At 43.3% G+C, this 20,447-nt stretch overlaps 1 protein-coding gene and 1 long non-coding RNA gene across 2 annotated transcripts in view; one reads left to right on the top strand and one right to left on the bottom strand.

Moving 5' to 3' along the window:
- The window catches only part of SLC35G2 (solute carrier family 35 member G2), a 54,686-nt gene extending 51,288 nt beyond the window's left edge, over window positions 1–3,398 (bottom strand). Inside the window, exon 1 of the mRNA XM_069727951.1 lies at window positions 3,229–3,398. The gene's annotated coding sequence lies outside the window, so the exon portion shown is untranslated. The remainder of the gene's footprint in view (window positions 1–3,228) is intronic.
- LOC138638562 (uncharacterized) overlaps window positions 1–20,447 on the top strand; it is a 193,295-nt gene that overhangs the window by 110,855 nt on the left and 61,993 nt on the right. Inside the window, exon 2 of the long non-coding RNA XR_011312518.1 lies at window positions 6,438–6,495. This is a non-coding gene — a long non-coding RNA (uncharacterized lncRNA). The remainder of the gene's footprint in view (window positions 1–6,437; window positions 6,496–20,447) is intronic.

Below are 20,447 nucleotides of genomic sequence, written 5' to 3' on the forward strand. Positions count from 1 at the left end.
CAGTGACGTTGCTCTTCAAGCTCCTGCCGAATTTCGTCAAAAAAATGATAATACCATTTACCAAAACTATATATATTTAGTTGTGAAGTGGTTCAGTGACATTTTCACACCAATTTTGAACTTTTGTTTGGTGTTTTCTCCATATACTGCCTATTATTCACTGACTGTTATACTGAGAGACTGCCGTTTATTAACCTCTTCTTTGCCACATTGGGTATATTGCTCTATTATTTGCCACATAAGGACATTGTCCATTATTGCCCAGCAATTTCTTAAATAACAAGAATTGTCAAGAGCTGGTAAGTGCAGCCATTTTTTGTTCTTTCTTACTATTATTTATTAATTGTATTATTCTTACATTTGAATAAATAAAGTATATATGGATTCTAGACTCCCGATTCTTTAGAATCGGGCTGCCATCTAGTAAGATAATAACAATCCACACTCCTCTGCCATAGCTGGGCCATTCTTGGTATGTCAGCCCTGTCACTCGACCACTGCAGCCAATCATTGTCAGCTGATCGGTTGCAGCCTTTAAGTATTCCCTCAGAGTGGATGTGAGAATTGATTGTTTTTATTTCACATGGGGCACTGTAGTGATTAAGCAGTGATTGGTAGCGGTCGGTGTAGACGTGGACATGATGCCTCAGACCAGACCACCTTCTACCAATGCTCCACGGTCCATGTCTGACGCTTATGTGACCATTGTAGGGGCTTTTGGTAGTGGACAGTTGTCAGGATGGACCCTTGTTGGTCTGGGGCTACGCAGCAAACTATAAGATACTGTGTGTTCTGTCATCATAGACCGCAGTAATCATTAATAGCAATTTTATTGTTACTCCACCTGTCAGAGATTTTTATGATATGGCGGATTAGGCCTCTTTCATACTTCAGTTGTTTGGCGTCAGTCACTACCGACATAGTGATGGATTGACGGATCCGTCACAATTGTTGAGAAAACGGTTCTAACGGATCCGTTTTTTTGACAAATCCATTACTTGGGGGTTGTCTTGGAAAAGTATCTCCTTTTTGGAGCATGCGCAATTGAAAAAACGGATTGGGGCGACGGATTCGCCGAAATGACGGTTGCAACGGATCCGTCGCCCATAGGCGGCCATTCTATGGAATGGCGGGCGCGACGGATCCGTCGCGATCCGCCATTTCGGCGTTGACAAAAAACGTTTCAATGTCCGTCTATGTCCAGAAAACGTCCGCCAAATTTCGACGGATCTGTCGCATGGCGGATGGAACGGACGACCATCCGTCACAATCCGTCGCTAATGCAAGTCTTTGGGAAAATAACGGATCCGTCAAAAAAAATTGACGGATCCGTTATTTGAGGACAATGGCGGTTTTAGACTGATGCCAAACAACTGAAGTGTGAAAGAGGCCTTAGTGTATAATTAAGTTTTATTGTTATGGCAAATTATTTAGAGTGGAGCAAATGAAAATCTAGTCTGGATACATGTAAAGCTCCATGAAATAAATGGCGCTATAATAATAAATAATAATAATATACATCGAGATTGTGTAAGTGGAACTTATAGCAAATTTCTACAATATCTGTGCGATAATTGCAATGAGATGTTTATCGGACGCAATATAAAAAACATTGAAAATTAACTAAATAACTGAATTTCCATTTTTAACTCCTTTTTCACATTTGATTCTACTTTATCGACAATCCTTTTACAACTACAAGATATTCAAAGTGATGAACGTCAATGTGGGTCTCACACCTACTCACTAATTTAGTGGACCCTCAAAGCAAACAGTTCTGTCTTTTTCCATTACTGCGACAGTTCCTCGTTGTCATATCTGCAGATGAGCAGAGACAAATAACCATGAGAATAACGAGGAAGCAGATGACATCCGCCGTCTCTCTGCAAACAGCAATAATAGCTCAGATACAATTTGCTTCTTTTGTATTTTTGACTCTTTTTTTTTTTTTTCCAATTCATTTCTAATTTTTCAATGACAATTTTTCCCCTGAAATTTTCAAACATCAAGATAACAATCTATTGGAGTTATTTCCATATAATCTGGCACAATCAGAAATCTATAATTCTGCAGTGGTTAGATTAATCTTCCGTGTCGTACGCAATCCCTCTAGCTCCTGGCCCTGCGTTCTGTCTACATCATTTATTTTTCCCTACAAATATGCTAAATTGCTCCTTTGATGGCTTCTTCGTTGGATCAAACTCGATCCACAATCTTAAGGATATTCGGTTATTGCTCTGATTGTATCTCCACTTCCCGTGGGTTATTTCCTACTGAATATATAAATGCCAGCCTCAGTTTATTGCCTCATTTGCTATACTCTGGGCATATGAGATGACGGCAAAACCGCATGGAGATAACATTGCAATTATGTCTTCATCCATATTTTAGAGACTGGGAAAAAAAAAATAAACTGTAATACATTAAAAACGAACAGAAACGCAGAGAGATTAGAAAGATGATTTCCTCCGACTAATACACTGTGTCCATATATTGACTTTCAATCCGACGAAGAATAAATAAATGTGCAATAAGTGTGAAAAATTATAATAATATTTACGTATGTGAATTATAAAGTCAATGTGCTGGAAAGAGCATAATATTGTTCTAAAAAAGGATCCATTGACTTTAGCAAATTCTAATAGGAATGTGTCAAGGCTCCAAAATACACTTTTAGTGACTTCCAAATATGCATTTTTAGTAGCCCGAAAGACCGAGCAAGACCAAGCCAACCAAGCAAGACCAAGCCACCCAACCGCAATGAGGTAAGGTGGAAGACGAACATCAGTGGTCCTAATTGAGGCATTTCTGCACCATGGTCAGCAATGACATGAAAGCACCAAGGGCACAGCTCAAGTCACATCTCGGCAAAGGGTTCCAAGACCTACAGCCATGTAGACCAGATAAGAAAACCTCTAGACACATCTGGGATGAAGTAGGGTGTAGGAGCAGGTCTTCAAAATGAGAGGATCAGCACCATGGACAGCAGAGCTCAAATTCCAAGGACACTGCTCAAGTCCCCCAACACATTGCCTCATGTATGTCTTATAAGCATATTGCTTGGTGGCAATTCTTGCCAAGAAGAAAATCCTTGACAAGGAGCCAAGGCACCACTCATCTCATCATCTGCGCTATATCACCATGAAGGCACGGTGCCCATCACCTCCCTCTTTGCAATCCTCAATGGAAATCCCATTCATCTGCAAACATACACTAAGGAGCCATTACCTCTTGTAGTAGCTAGTGGGGTGCGCAGCCTCACAGGCAAATCATTCTCTTGCCCTGGGATGAGCACATCTTCAGTTGACTTTCTTATCTTTTCTTGATATTTTGTATGGCTCAGCACTGTGGAAAAGAAAAGCCAGGACTGTTCTCCCTATATGTCCACTGGGATCTGCAGGGAATAATGATTGTAGGAGGGCAGCGAGCTCTGCCCACCTCAGGCTCCCCCTCCTTAGCCTGCCTCTCTTGCTCTTCGCTCAGTTTGCATTTGTCAAACATGCAAGAGAGGAAATAGGGACGGAGGTTGCAGCTGGAGGGGGGACTGTGATCAGGACAGCGTGCGCATGGGCGGCAGGGCTGGGGGGCATGTGGCAGGCCTGTCATAAGCTGTTTGCTCTAGCATTGTCTGATTGTGCTCCGAAATGTGATGTTTCTTAATGGTTTGTGCATTCTTATCTTAACCCGGATTATTTTCTCATTGCTCAAAATTTCTCCCTTTATCGATGACCGCCCTGATTATTGCCAACGAGCTCTATATTTGACCAGTTCACGCCCAGGCCATTTACCCCCAATCCTGCTTTTATTTAGTACATGTGGTTTGGAGCGCTGTAAAAAAATAATAATGTTCTCGTTAGGATATTCAAATAATTTGTTGCATCTTTTTCAAGATACATAGGGCTTAATTTTGAGGCTATTTTCATAGTCTCTTTTTTGCTGATGTTAGGCAATATTGTTGGGGAAATAAAAAAATACAACGCAAGAAACCACTTTATAGCCACTAAATCATTATAAAATTTGTTCCGCTTTCTATATCTAAATTTTTTTACGTACCGGACACTTTTATTTCAATATAGATGAGGCTCATAGCAAGAGTTTGGATTGGCAGCGTCTTTTTTTATTTATTACCTACCTGTTTTTTAAAATGTTTTTAAATTAGTTTTTTTTTTAGCATATAGTATCCCCCTCCCCCTCCCCCATGAGCTCATAAAAGACACCTGGGGTGGGAAGGGGCATTCCAACATATGGACCCTTTTTTACATGAAATAGGGTTTGTATGTTACCATCAGTTACAATGGAAATGCAGCCACCTGTCTGTATAGCTGAGATGATGGCTTCTACGAGGATCCAGCAGCAGCGATTTCTTCCCTAGATGATCCTAGCGATCATATGACCACTGGGTCAGGAGGAGGAAACGTCTTTAGAGCTTCCTATTACTATATTCACATTGCGCGATCAGGAAGGCAGACTGTAATAATCCATCCCTGCCTTCTCTATGGGAGCTTGACTGTGTTTGACAACCAGCCATCATTCCCTGGTGTATACCTATGTTATTTGTGTGAGTGTATATGTATGATTGGTAATTTCCTTTATTCCTGTTCATATAACCTTGTTAGTCTTGTTGGTGTATGATGGCACACTACTACTCCCCTCTTCCCTGGGTGGGGGCAGAGTACAGACTAAGGGAGGATTCAGGAGCTAAGGCAAGGTATGTGGCCCTGACGTCTTCACCATCAGAAGTAATCCGGCGAACACGGTGCACTAGGGCATCCCTAGCATTAGGGATAGAGAAGGATCCCCTGGTCCCGGGACACCCGACAACAGAGTCGTGACAGTCAGTGTGTGCAGGACCAAGTTCTCATCCTTCTCCTGTGTATAGCGGCCGCTTTTTACACATAGGATTGCACAGTAGTGATCCCTTGATGCTGACAGGACAGGGAGGAGAACAAGCGTATGTGCATACTCATCTCTCTCTCCTGTGTAAAGTGGCCACATGCTACTGTATGATCCTGTGTATAGCGAGTGGCCGCTATACACAGGAGAGGGGAATGAGCGCGCACCGACACTGACATTGTGCGTGTGTTCTAATCCCCTCCTCTGTCAGCTTTGGCCACCCGCTGCTTTGTAATCCTGTGTGCAGCGTACGGCGGCCATACACAGGAGAGGGATGAGATCCCGACTGATCCAGTGTCAGTATGGGCCGTATTCTGGAGTTAGATCAGAGAAATCACCGTGAGGGGAGAGGTGGAGTATTGTAATTGAGGGGCGGAACAGTGCACAGAGCCCGTGCACACACTAAGGTTGCACCAAAGTCTCCTCATTTACATATGGAATTAAACTGCTTTCCCCCCAAAAAAAATCTTTACTAAAATCTACAGTACAAACATAATTAGGGGCTGTGTTCTTATATGAAGGTCTAAATAGTTACATTTTAGTTTTGGAGGTGGCAAACTCCCTTTAATGCACCTGTTGTACAGCATCCTAAATCAGACAATAATATTGTGATAAAAGGCAAGCTTAATTTCAATTCTTCCTGCATAATATATCCTGTAAATTGCCCCTGAGGTATAGACTACGGGATATTGAAGAATTTGTGCAAAAAGTTAAGAAAATGTTTTCTAGCATAAGTCCACGATAGTAACTAAGCAGTACTTTGAGTAATATGTTATTTTAAACGAGTTGGGCAAGATGAGGAGAGGGTCTGCTGTTTCCTGGAAACAGCGCCACTTGTGTTTATAGTATGTGTTTGGTATTGCAGATCAGTGCCATTGCGTTGAATAGGGATGAGTTGCAACATCACACGTGTAATTTGCACTTGGCTCTCAGCTGGTAGGTGGAGACTATGATGGCTCCCATAGACACCACAGTCACAGCACACTGATAAAGATTCCTGCTCCTCATTACTAAGTCGGCACATAGACAGTAGCAGCAACAGCTTGGAGGAAAGTATATAGCAGTACTGTGCAGTGTGCATGTGAATCCAGCACTGTGGTAAGGTAAAAGACTTGTCAGAAAGCTTAGCACAATCTTTCTGTGTCTCCTTCTGTTTATCTTGCTCTGCTATGTACTTTCTCTCCCCTTCTTCTGTCCATAGAGAAATATACCTGACACCTCACTGTGCATCTAGTTTTGATTTTGAACAAGAAGGATTTGAGCTGTTTTTTTCAAAGTGGATGGTGAGTCCAGGAGAAAGAGTGAGGGGGAGAAATGTTTAATAAGTAGAGAAAGAAGCTAAATTGTTTGATAAGATATATTACAAAGTTTCTTTTGTTTGCCTGTACTAATGAGTTATACCAACCTTGTTGACGTACAGGCCAGTGTTAAAAATGGGAATGTTTTTTTAGCTTTGATTTTCTAAAAACAATGCACTCATCGGATCTCAACAAAGATTGTATTACTTTTCCTAGTCTCTAATGTTTTATTTTTTTCATTTTTAGAGCTTCTACTTCCTAGTAACATTCCTAATATTTAAAGAGAATCTGTAACCAATTTTTGGTAAGTAACCAGAGAGCAGCATAATGTATGGGTTGAGACCCTGATTCCAGCAATGTGTCACTTACTGGGCTGTCGGCTGTAGTTTTGATAAAATCTCTGTTTTCTCTGTTGCAGATCTGCCAGTTTTCTGAATGATGAGAACTGTATAACCCCGTCCACACCACTGATGTGTAGCCTGTACATTGGCAGAAAGCTGCTAATCAGTGGTGGGGGTGGGGTTATGCACAGCAGGAGGAGACTACATGGCACCGGACAACTACGGTAGTCCTTTAGTGATAATTTCCTGAGTTGATAAAACATTGAGCTTATTGAAGCTGCAACAAGCAGCCCAGTAAGTGACACATCGCTGGAATCATGGTCTCTGCCCCTACACAAAACAACAAAAATCTGTTGACAGATTCCCTTTAATTCTTCACTCTTTTCATATGAAATGACAACTCTGTCTGGCTTTCACCTCTGGTGATGTGAGGTTCTTCTCTAAAGACTTGCTGTCATGATTTTCTATCCCCTTGACTGTATTCAGGTTTATTTTGGGAAATGGTTACTGGAGGATTGCAGTGTTCTCACGAGTTATTCACCTCTGGTTGACGACTAGTAAATTATAGATATTAATAGCATACATTACCGTCTCCAGGATTTCAGAGTCGTCTTACACAATAACAGCAGTTTCTCGCATCTCCTGGGAATACGGCCACATTTTCATCTCGCAGCAGATGTTTCTTTTAACCCGAAAACGGATTTTGACACATTTTCTGCTTTCTCGATTCATGACTGAATGATAATCATCTCACTTTATAGAGATGCCGTATCCACATTACTTTCTGTTGAAGGCAGTAATCATAAAAATATATTTATTATTACGCACCACAAACAGAATGAGGTGAACTGTCTTCGTATTGTGTCTGGCTTGTATGTTTCTCAGGGCGTTCGCTCCACCAGGGAAAGTGACAGATGTCAGAGAGTCGGGAGTGGGATATGTTGGGGGCACCTGAGTGGCCGCCACCATTCTACCCAGATTGTGCGCTGGCACGATGGAACCTGAATCCATGATATCATTATATAATATAACCATAAACCATGTCAGCATCAGAGGATGCCCCTCCTTTATTACTTTTTTCATTTTGTATCATCACATTGAGGCAGCAATATTTTTTTTTTTTTTTTTTTTTTTAATTTCATCAAACTCTGAGAGAATATTTTTCCAAGTAGTAGTTGTAATAGTTCTGGCACCATATTTAATTCACTTTTTACGGGAGAATGAAAACAAGAGGAATATTCGTCATTGTCTTTTGCATTGGTAATTTACAGCGCAGTATGAATAACGTGTAAGCTGCATTTACACTGCAAGATTGTGACCTGAGCTTTCTTAAGGCCACGTTTCATGGTAAATTTTCACTGTAGAAAGGATGGCGAGCACCCAGCGAACAAGCAAAACACTCCTTGACTGATTGCAATTATACTTTACAGGGCCGGATTTAAGAGGTGGGTGGCCCGGGGCCCATTTTGGAGGGAGGCCCATTTTTCACGGTGTTGCAATATGTAATGAAAAACACAAAATGAAACGAACGCAAATTTATTTACAAAAATCATTTACGCAGAGTAATTCAGGTAAAATCATTCATTCTTTACAATCCAGGCACTTTCCTTGATTTTCGTGCTGCAAAATCACTAATGATGTCACTAGAGTCCTATTCACGTAGTATATCTGACTCGATGCTCATGATAGCCAAAGTTACAAGTGGTTCCTGCTTCATGGATGTCCTTAATCGGTTTTTAACTAATTTGAGTTTTGGGAAGGAACGCTCACCACTGCGGTTTGTTACCATCCAAATTAGATATATCCTTAGAGCTATCTCAATACTTGCTGTATATATCAGAGGCTGTTTACCTGTATATATCAGAGGCTGTTTACCTGTATATATCAGAGGCTGTTTACCTGTATATATCAGAGGCTGTTTACCTGTATATATCAGAGGCTGTTTACCTGTATATATCAGAGGCTGTTTACCTGTATATATCAGAGGCTGTTTACCTGTATATATCAGAGGCTGTTTACCTGTGTATATCAGAGGCTGTTGCTGTGCTGGCTGTATATAGAATAGAGGGTGAGGGGCTGTATAACGTGTATACACAGCACTATACTGTAAACAGGTCCACACTATATACATACAGTATACACAGACACACTGTAATGCAGGATATAGTGTGGACCTGTATATACAGTATGGTACTGTGTAGGACAGGAGCTGCAAAAAAGAGACACAGACAGACAGACACGCAGACACACACACAGAGATCATCCTCACCCACCGTGACACTGTGAAGAGTGACCCACGTCACCTCTGGATCTTCAGTGACTGAAGATCCAGAGTGAAGTCCTGCCGCACTCCGCGGTGGAGAATCCTCTTCTCGCGCCGACATCATGGCTCCGCCTCCTTCCTCGAAGGTAGCTGAACAAACTCTCATCTGATCTAATCCGAGGGAGCGATCATATAGCTGAATAGGTAGCGGCTAGAAGCTTCTGTTGGGATCGCAGAAGGCTGCTGCATGCCATAAGCTAAGCATTAGGTACAGGGAGGGTACTAAGGAAGTCTGGCTAGGCTAGCCAGGTCAGTGGATGCTGACGCAGATCAGGTGCCATGACTCTGCCGCTCTGCACCAGCCACTGAGATGTAGGACCGTAGCCGGGTCCCTACACTTTCAATAGTTTCTCTTTTGTTAAATGTTCCCTATCATTAGAAATGGTTCACTGTAAAGAGATGTGTATTTTACATGTTTTGAGATATTTATCCCTATATTGGTGGGAGGCCCCGCTTGGTGGGTGGCCCAGGGCTCGGGCCCCTTGGGCCCCCCCTAAATCTGGGCCTGATACTTTATGCAGAGGAAAGGATCGTCTTTATCGGGGGTGCATCATCCCAGGTAAAAATGACTTGCGCTGCCGAGAACAATGGCATGCTATGTACAGTTGGAGCACCCGCTAGGACCGTGGGGTACTCGGTACCAGGCCGGTTCTGTTCTTAAAGGGGTGGTCATGGTGGCAGTGACCCTGTCCGTGGCCTTGGGAGTCCGGTAAAAAAAGGGGGTTAATGGAAATGGGAATAAAGTCTAATGTAGTTTGTTCTTTTGACGCCACCTGTGGAACTCGACCAGGGATGGTCGACGCTGTTTAAAGGGGTCTACTGGGGATGATAGTATTGCAGCAGAGGTGGTATAGCTCCCCACAGGTGGAGTTTAGTACCCATGGCTCCCGCTGTGGTTGGTCGGGATGATAGATGGTGAAGTGCAGGAAAGAATTGGAGAACACAAGGTTGCAGTCTCTTTACCTTTTACTGATGATGTTCATGTACAGGTTGCAGCTGATCTTTGGAATTCGGACAGCCTGGAAGCGATTTGGAATCCCACTAGCCAGGTGGGGTTGGAAGCCTTCCTTTCTGCGTGGTGTCCTGAGTCCCTTGCTGCCCTAGGCTTCATTCAAGGGCCTCTCTCAATCTGTCCTCTTAGGTGGACACTACCCGCATGGCAGGCAACTTGTTCCTTTTTACAGGTGTCCCTTCTCGTGACTCCGGGCTCTAATCTGCTGCTGTGCCTTCAGGTGTAATTGTGGCCCGGAGACTTGGAATCTCCTGTCCGCCGGTTTCTGCTGTGGGGCATACAGTTCCCTCCCACAACCTCAGACTTCTGGCCTCCGGTTTCTTGCGCTAGATCCTGGTGGAAGCCCACTCGCAGCTCCACTGTGAGCGCCGGGCAGCCGGAAAGCAGAGCGGTGACGTCACCGCTCTGCTTTCCGGCCGCTGTGCTCACAGCCAGAGCAGAGAAGCACAGCGCCGGGGACAGACAGCGGTAGGTAAGTATGTAGTGGTTGTTTTTTTTACTTTAACGATGGTTACCAGCGAAGACATTGCTGAATCGGCGTCACACACGCCGATTCAGCGATGTCAGCGGGAGATCCAGTGACGAAACAAAGTTCTGGACTTTCTTCCCCGACCAGCGACATCACAGCAGGGGCCTGATCGCTGCTGCCTGTCACACTGGACGATATCGCTAGCGAGGACGCTGCAACGTCACGGATCGCTAGCGATATCATCTAGTGTGACGGTACCTTTAATCAGAGTTGAGTTTATCAGGGATTAATCTGACTGGGGGCTCAGCAACAGCTTAATGAGTTTGTGTTATTTCATTGTTTCTTGTTATCTCTCCTCATGAACAGGTCTGATAGGATTGGGCAAGAGAAAGGGCACCAAAATGTAAACAATATAAAACAAGAGGGGATTATAGGGAGAGAAATGGGAAGCTCAGACTTCTGTGTGTAGTAGTTAGTTTCCAAAGGTGTGTACTCAGTGTTAATCCACTCAACTTTTTGGCGTCTTGATATACTGCGTATAGATCCAATCCATGGATCACTTCATTCCTCTTTCCATTCTATTTGCTGCAGAGATCTGGGAACTGAGGAGCGCACTGAACAGTGCTTTCATCGGCGATAACACTTTGTAAATGTTTTTCCCAGCAATATGGCTCCTGAAGGATGATGATGGAACTCGATATTCTGATTCAAGGATGATTTCTATTTCAAACTAAAATACTTTTTAGTTTGAAATAAAAATCATCCTTAAATCAGAATATCGAGTTCCATCATCATCCTTCAGGAGTTCATATTGCTGGGAAAAACATTTACAAAATGTAAACTATAAAAGTGCACCATGACTTTACGGACTACTGTATATTTAGGAATTTTGTGCAACATGCATTTTCACTGGTACCACAGGGAGACTTCACGGTCAGTGCTTATTTTAGGCTTTGTGCAGACAGCGTTTTCGGGTGGTGAAAACTGATTAATATTTCATATGTAAACCACTTTAAGAAACTCTACATCTGTGGCATTTTCATGGCCTTTTTAATTATCCTGAAGCGTTGATGTTAATATTGTGCTGATAATTCCTGAATCATTTCATCAACAATATTTTTGTTTGTCATTGTTTTTACATGTGATTTTTTAAATTTTTTAAGTGACATTTTCTCACATTAAGCCTACTAAGCACTTGATAAAAGTATAAACCAAAAAAAGTTTTCAAAATGTTTTAAAAAAAAATCAACCTGTAGTTTTTGTGGTGTTTCTGTAGTCTTCCCATTGAGGTGTTAATATACTGCTAAAAAAATAAAGGGAACACTGAATCAACACAATGAAACTCCAAGTCAATTACACTTCTGTGAAATCATCTTGTCCTGTTATGAAGCAACGCTGATTATGAATCAATTTCTCCTGCTGTTGTGGAAATGGAACAGACAACAGGTAGAAATGATATTCTACTTGCAAGAAAACCCCTATAAAGGAGTGGTTCTGCACGTGGTGACCACAGACCATTTCTCTGTTCTCATTGTTTTAGGCCGTTGCTTTGGTCACTTTTGCAATCTGTCACTGCTCTCACCCCTAGAGGTAGCATGAGTCAGTGTCAACAACCCACAGAAGTTTTTCAGGTATAGTGCAGCTCATCTAGGATGACACATCAATGCTAGCTGTGACAAGAAGGGTAGCTGTGTCTGTCAGCAGTGTCCAGAGCATGGAGCAAATTCCAGGAGACAGGCCAGTACACCAGGAGATGTGGAGAGGGCTGTAGGAAGGCAATAACCCATCAGCAGAATCGCTACCTCCTACTTTCTGCAAGGAGTAATGGAGGAACAGTGCCAGAGCCCTGCAAAATGACCTCCAGCAGGCTACTAACCTCCATGTGTCTGCTCAAACTGTCATAAACAGACTCCATGAGGGTGGTATGAGGGCTCGACGTCCACTAGTGGGTGTTGTGCTTACAGTCCAACACTGTGCAGGGCGATTTGCATTTGCCAGAGAACAGCAAGATTGGCAGATTCAACATTGGCACCCTGTGCTCTTCACGGATAAGAGCAGGTTCACATTGAAATGCAAGTGAGAAACATGACAGAGTCTGGAGACGCTGTGGAGATCTTTCTGCTGCCTGCAACATCCTTCTGACTGATTTGGCAGTGGGTCAGTAAAAGTGTGGGGAGGCATTACTTTGGAGGGCCACAGTCCTCCATATGCTAGCCAGAGCAACCCTGACTGTTATTAGGTCCCGGGATGAGGTCCTCAGACCCAATGCGATACCAAATGCAGGTGCAGCGGGACCTGGGTTCCTTCTGATGCAAGACAACGCTAGGCTTCATGTGGCTGAAGTGTGTCAACAGTTGCTGCATGATGAAGGCATTGATGCTCTGGACTGGCCTGCCCATTCCTCAGACCTGAATCCAATCAAGCACATCTGGGATATCATGTCCCGTTCCATCCACCAGTGCCACATTGCACTACAGACTACTGTCCATGAGTTAACTGATGCTTTAATTCAGGTCTGGAAGGAGATCCTTCAGGGGAACATCAACCTCCTCATCAGGAGCATGCCCGAGAATTGTAGTAAGTTCATACAGACACGTGGAGGCCACACACGTTTCCTTGTCTTGAGGTATTTCCCCTGAAGTTAGATCAGCCTGCATTTTATAAACCACTTTGATTTTGAGCATCAGTCAAAATCCAGACCTCCATGAGATATTAATTTGGATTTACATTGATCATTTTTATGTTTTTATTTTTTTTCAGCGCATTCCAATATGTAATGAATAAAGATTTGCAACTGGAATATTTCATTCAGTGATATCTAGGATGTGGTATTTTAGTGATACTTTAAATTTTTTTGAGTAGTGTATATAGAGCGGCTTCATGTCGAAAAACATTTGCGTAATGATCAGGTCACTTGTTTAAAAAAAAAAATGGCAATTTTGGAAAACTGAAGCTGATAAAAATCAAAAACTTGAAGAAATTACCAGGAAAATGTCACACACAGTGTAGGAAAGAATGAGTGCAACACGAAGGGATAAGAGGAAGGGAACCCAACGCTAGGGAAGCGGGGAGTGGAGACACCTAGACAGGTTTAATGTCACCCTGTCTGCCCTAAGCATCCCTATATAGGTTCCGCACTTATCGCCGAGCAGGATACCTAACCACTGCATGACCCTGGTAATAAGCCCTGCATAGGGAAGCACAGGTAGTACATTAGTCAATACCCACTACCACTAAAGACAAATGGGAAACACAAACAAGGAGAACACTTATCTTGGGTAGACTCAGAGAGAAATAGAGACGTTCTTCAAACCCCGAAGAGGAAAATAACCGACTGCTAAAGCTCAAAGCCTCAACAGGGAAATGGAAGTTGATATATGGCCTGCAACTCCCAGCAGCAAGCTGGGAGTTATAAACACCCTGGTCCAGGTATGTCAACTAGAGGTTGGGGAGGTTGCCACTGGGTCTTAAAGTCAGATTGGCTAGGAAGGAGTCTGCGATGCCAACCACTAAGACCATCTACTGCTAGATGTATTGAGACTATCTGCAGCCTCTGACACACCCCTGACATTACCCCCCTTCAATGATTGGCCTCCGGACTCTCAGGACCAGGCTTCTTGGAACAAGAGGTGTGAAGTGAATGAGCCAGCCTGGGGGCATTCACCTCTGATGCCGAGACCCACAGCCTTTCACCTGGGCCGTAACCCTTCCAGTGCACCAAGTATTGTAGGGAACGACGTTTGAAATATGAAACTCCATATTTCTATCAACCATTATTGGGGGGCAATGGTAGGGGTGAGGGCTCAAGAGGTTCCACATATTTCTCGAGCAAAGACCTGTGGAAGACATTGTGGATTTTATGAGTCTGAGGTAACTCAAGACGAAACGCAGCTGGATTAATGACGGCGGTTATTTTATAGGGACCAATGAATCTAGGTCCCAATTTCCAGGAAGGAACCTTCAACCTGATATTCCTGGTAGGCAACCATACAAAGTAATTTACATTCTAGGCTGGACCTGGCACACATTTTCTGTCAGCCATATGTTTGTACCTGTCTCCCATAATCCTCAAATTACTCAGAATCCCCCACCACACTAATGATAGCGATGAAGCAAAAAGTTCCTCTTCAGGAACTCTCGAAGCCCTTCCTCCACTAAAAGTACCAAACTGAGGATGGTAACTATGTGCACCAAAGAAGAGTGACCTGCCGGTAGATTCCAGATGGTGATTATTGATAGCAAATTCTGCCAGCGGTAAGTAGGATGCCCAATCCTCCTGATCAGGTATGGACTGGGGCTGAAATTTAGTCCTGGCATTTGAAATCACACAGCCCATGTTGTCCCCATCTCCATTAACCAGATGGGATATATTACTAATATTACCCTGGATGGAGGAAAGGAAGATTTTCTACAAGACCAATATTTCTAATGATACCCGTGGCCTGCTGGGGTAAGTGCAGGTGACAATCCAGCAGCTGTCGGCTGTACACTATAGCTGACAACCTGCTGCATCAGACACGATCATTGTTGGCACCGTCCATATCTGTTTAACCCCTTAGATGCTGCTTTCAATAGTGACTACATCATATAAATTGTTAAGAGTGTGGGGCTTCCTCTTTATCCCCATCGGCACCCTGAGATCATGATTGTGTGGTCCTGGTGTTTATGTCAGCTCACCGCCAAATAGCGGCCTTTGAGTCTGCTGGCTATAGTGAACTCTTTAGAAGTTAGCAACATTTAGATGGCAAAAATACACTTTTTCATTCCTGTTATGTCACATTGCATTAATTCCAGAAAATCACCTGAAAGGTTAATAAAATACCTGACTGCAGTTTTCAATATGTTGGAGGTGCTGTTTTTAAAATGGTGTCGTTTTTAGGGGGTTTCCAATATATAGGACCCCCAAAGTCACTTCAAACCTGGATAGGACCTTTAGAAAAAATAATTTTGTAAGTTTCTTTGGAAAAAGGAAACATTTTTGCTACCTTTTAAAACTTCCTAAAATGCTAACAAAATAAAATAACATTTTACAAATGGTGCTGATGTAAAGCAGACGTGAGGGAAATATTATTTATTAATGTTTTTCTATGGTACGATTATCTAGATTAAAGGGATAATCATTCAAAGTTTGAAAATTGCTATTTTTTTTACATTTTTGTCAAATTTCTGATATTTTTATAAATAAACACAAAACATATCGACCTAAATTTACGTTTACCATAAAGTACAATGTGTCATAAAAAACAGTCTCAGAATCACTTGGATATGATGAAGCGTTCCAGAATTATTACCATATAAAGTGACACTGGTCAGATTTCAAAAATTTGGCCTGGTCACTAAAGGGTTAACAGTATGGGTGTCTTGAGATCACCGATTTTGTTAACAACGAATCAGACAAGGCAGCCCAAGACCAGAAAGACAGTTCTGGCTTTTGCCAGATGGCCAGTCCAGCCCTGCTCCTGTTTCCGGCAACAAAACACCTAAGGTAGATCTCCAAATTCTGGTTGAGTAGATTGGTCTTGTCCATTAGACTGGGGATGGAAGGCAGAGGAAAAGGACAGCTGCACCACCAGTCAAGAACTAAAAACCCTCCAGAACTTGGAAACAAATTGGGTCCCCTGATCTGTCACCACATTGGAGGGAACCCAGTGAAGCTTCACAATCTCATTAAGAAACACCTGAGCAAGAGTCTTGGCATCCAGAAGTGGCGGTAATGCGATGAAATGGACCATTTTGCTGAACCTGTCTACAACCACTAAAACCACAGTCTTGCCTGCAGACAAGTGTGTCCATGGTCTGCTGGGAATAGGTAGTGGAAGAATAGTACCAGATGGATGGGTATGCAATATTTTGGGACATGTGCAGACACTGCAAACAGATACTTGTTCAACGGCATGCCGATGCAACCCTGGCCACCAAAAAACGACGAGAAATGAGGTCCGCGGTTGCCTTGCAATCTGGATGACCAGCAAGTGCAGAGTTGTGATGTTGCCTTATTACTTTGTGTCACAGATTTGGTGGTCCAAATAACCTTCCTGGAGGGCAGGAGACAGGGACATCCCCCTGGGCCTCCAACACCTCACCCTCCAGCTCAGGGTACAACGCTAAAATGACTGCTCCCTTCTGCAAAATTGGGGCAGGGTCCTCATGGTCACCACCACCAGGGAAGCTCTGGGACAAAGCATCAGCCTTGAAATTTTTGACCCCAGGACGGAAAGTGGCCACGAAATTGAACATGGTAAAAAACGGGCCATTTAGCCTGCCTAGGGTTGAGACATTTAGCTGACTGAAGATATGACAAGTTCTTATGGTCACGTTCAGTGATAGCAGTAATAGGATAGACAGCCCCTTCCAACCAATGTCGCCATTCTTCAAATGCCAACTTGATTGCCAAAAGCTCCCTATTACCCAAGTCATAATTTCTCTCAGCAAAAGAATTTTTTTTCAAAAAGAAGTTGCATGGATGCCATTTACCATGGCGGATGGACCCTGAGACCACACAGCCCCAACCCCAATCTCCAGCGCATCAACCTCTACAACAAAGGGTCTAGAAACCTTGGGATGACTAAGTATAGGAGCCATGGTGAAGTAGCTCTTTAGGGAGGAAAAAGCCTGCAGGGAAGCATTCGACCATTTGGAAAAGTCTGACCCTTTCTTTATGTCAGTAAGGGGTATCACAATTATTGAATAATTCTGAATGAATTTCTGGTAAAAATTAGTAAAACCCAGAAATCGTTGTAGGACTTTTACATTCTCAGGATGGTCCCAATCAACAAAAGCACGGATCTTCTTCAGATCCATCCGAAAACCTGGAGATGAAAACAGTAACCCAAAAAACTGTACCTCCTGGACAGGGAAAACACATTTTTTCAGTTTGGCATACAATTTGTTATCTCTTAATATATGCAGCACCTGTCTAACATGCCCCGATGTGTCTCCAAATCAGGTAAGTAAACCAAAATATCATCAAGATAGACCACCACAAACCTACCCACGAAATGATGGAAAATATTGTTAATGAAATGCTCGAATATCACAGGTGCATTGGTCAGACCAAAAGGCATGACGAGACTCTCGAAATGACCCTCCAGGTCATTGAATTCCCTTTTATAGTCATCCCCGTCTCTGATTCTAACCAGTTTATAGGCCCCCACTTAAATCCAACTTGGAGAACACCTTAGCTCCCGCAACCTAGCTGAACAGATTACGAATCAGAGGAAGAGGGTATGGATATCGGACGGTAATTTGATTTAATTCCCGGAAATTTAAACTGGGACGTAGACCACCATCTTTCTTCTTCACGAAGGAGAACCTTGCCACCACGGGTGAAGATGAGGGTCCGATGTGTCCCTTTTGCAGACTTTCCACAAAGAAAAACTTCATGGCTTGTCTCTCCAGACTGGAAAGATTATACAGTATGGACTTAGGCAGTTTAGCTCCAGGGACAAGACTAACCGGACAGTCATTTTCACGACGAGAAGGCAAATCCTGAAACGTCCTCAAACCCAGACAAAAATGCAGGTAAGGTTTCTGTAGAGACTGTAGAAAGGGAAATATTTAAACAGTTCTCATGGCAGTAATCCCCACAACTCCATGACCTCCCTGGCTTGCCAATCCACCAACGGATTATGTTTGACCAACCAGGGAAGGCCTAATACTATTGGAGTGGGGAGACCGTCTAGGACATAGCAAGGAATTATTTCATAATTAACCAACCCCACCCTCTGTCTTACATTATGTACAATGTGAGTGAAAGCTTTCTGTGCAAGTGGCGCTGAGTAAATGGTGAAGATGGAAATGGGCTTAACTATAGCACAGCAAACCAGCCAGTGAGTTCTGGCAAACTCAGCATCAACCATATTGACTCCAGTTCCACTGTCAACAAACGCAGAAATTTCCTTGGTTTTGCTCTCCAGCACCACCTCTGCTAGCAGGACAAACCGGGAACTACAGGTTGATGAAAAATGCACCCCTTCCTCATTTAACTCCAGGCTACCATGGTTTAAATGAGTCTCCCTTTGTTCAGGCATAAAAGGATAAGCCCCAATATAATGTCCCTTTTCCACACAAAAAAACATACTCCCTTTTCTTGCGAACCTCCTGTGAAAGTCCGTTGCAGAGGCACCCCATAACTGCATGGGTTCTTCCGCTCTCCTCAGTACTGGTTTATTGCTAGATAGTGGTCTTACCCACCTATGCCAAAGACATCTATCCACACAAATAGCCAAAGACATAGCGGCTTCCAAGGAATCTGGGGTTTCATACACTGCCAAAGCATCCTTCAACCTTTCAGTGAGACCCTGAAGAAATTGACTTCTGATAGCTGGGTCATTCCACTTAGAATCAGTTGTTCACCTGCAGAATTCGGAGCTATGCGTCTCCACTGACCAATCCCCCTACCAAAGGCGACACAACCTGAACTCAGCCAAGGCGACTCGGTCAGGGTCATCATATATAAGAGCAAGAGCCCAAAAAAATCCCTCCACAGACTGGACACAAACTGAATCTTGCGGCAAAGAAAACGCCCAGGACTGTGGATCTCCCTGTAGCAGAGAGATCATAATACCCATTCATTGTTCTCCATTTCCGGGGGAGTAAGGACGAAGCTTAAAATAAAGTCTGCGAAAATGCTTAGACACAAAAAATGTGTCCCTTCCTCTGGATAATCTGTCTGGGAGGGTAAACTTGGGTTCAGGCTGCTACGTGCAGAGGCCCCAACATCAGCACCTTGCAGCCGCTGTAGCTGCTGCTGAACCTAATAGCGAAGGTCATTCACCTTCAGAGACAGACAGCACAGTTGCTCTGTTAGTCCTGGAACTGGATCCATACCAAGGGAGAAAAAGAAAAAAAACACACCCGAAAAAACACACACAAAAAAACACGTGCCAGTTTTTTTTTTCCTTAAATATGCACGGCCGGTGATAATGTCACACACAGTGTAAGAAAGACTAAGTGCAACACGAAGGGATAAGGGGAAGGGAACCCAACGCTAGGGAAAGGGGGAGTGGAGACCCCTAGGCAGATCTAACGTCACTTTGTCTGCCCCAAGCGTCCCTGTATAGGTTCTGCACCTATCACCGAGCAGGATACCGAACCACTGCCTGACCATGGCGAGAAGCAATGCATAGGGAAGGACCGGATAGCACTAGTCAATCCCCACTACCACTAAAGACAAATGGAATACACAAACAAGGGGAACACTTAGCTTGAGTAGACTCGGAGAGAAATACAGATGTCCTCCAAACACCAAAGAGTAAGACAGCCGACTGCTTTAGCGCCAAGCCTCAACAGGGAAATGGAAATATCAAAGGCAACTTCCAGCAGCAAGCTGAGAATTATAAACACCCCGATACAGGTGTGTCAACTAGAGCCGTGGAGATTGCCACTGGGTCCTACAGTCATAAAGACTGGGAAAGAGTATGCAAAGCCAAGCTCTGAGACCTTTTGCAGTTAGAAGCCTCTGACACACCCGTGACAGAGCATCGTTTTTCGTTAGAAATGAATCACAACAGTCTTTTATGAGTTTTCTGAGCTATTTTCCAGATATTTTTGGGAGTGGGACAGTTTTAAAAGAATTCTGGAAACACTCCGTATTCTTATAGCCTGGTATTGACATCCGGTTAATACTTGTTCCTGACAAGCCTAGCTGGAAACAGAATATGGGAGCCATACCAGAATTACACCACCACCAGAACGTTTGGGTCTGCTTTTACATAGTAACATAGTTAGTAAGGCCGAAAAAAGACATTTGTCCATCCAGTTCAGCCTATATTTTATCTAAAGTGTTGGGCAGAATAATTTGGGTAAATGATTTAATAAAGCCTCCTAGAAGGAATGGATTTAGATGTATGCACAGATCGGTATTGCAGACAAGATCATGACATATAAGGACATCTCCACGTACGCTCTGACATTATCACATACATCATTCATATCCCTTATAGTTCACTGTATTCTCTACACCATCATCCACAATAATTGTGTAGACAGAGAAAAATACTTTACAAGCTCATTAACTGAATCCCAGAGTGGATTCCAGCTGAGGACATTGGGTTAAGGCTTTCATCATTTGATATTTTCAAAGCAGCAGGAGGTCACATCTACTTTCATC

The sequence above is a fragment of the Ranitomeya imitator genome, chromosome 5 (assembly GCF_032444005.1).
Source record: "Ranitomeya imitator isolate aRanImi1 chromosome 5, aRanImi1.pri, whole genome shotgun sequence".
Lineage (NCBI taxonomy): Eukaryota > Metazoa > Chordata > Amphibia > Anura > Dendrobatidae > Ranitomeya > Ranitomeya imitator.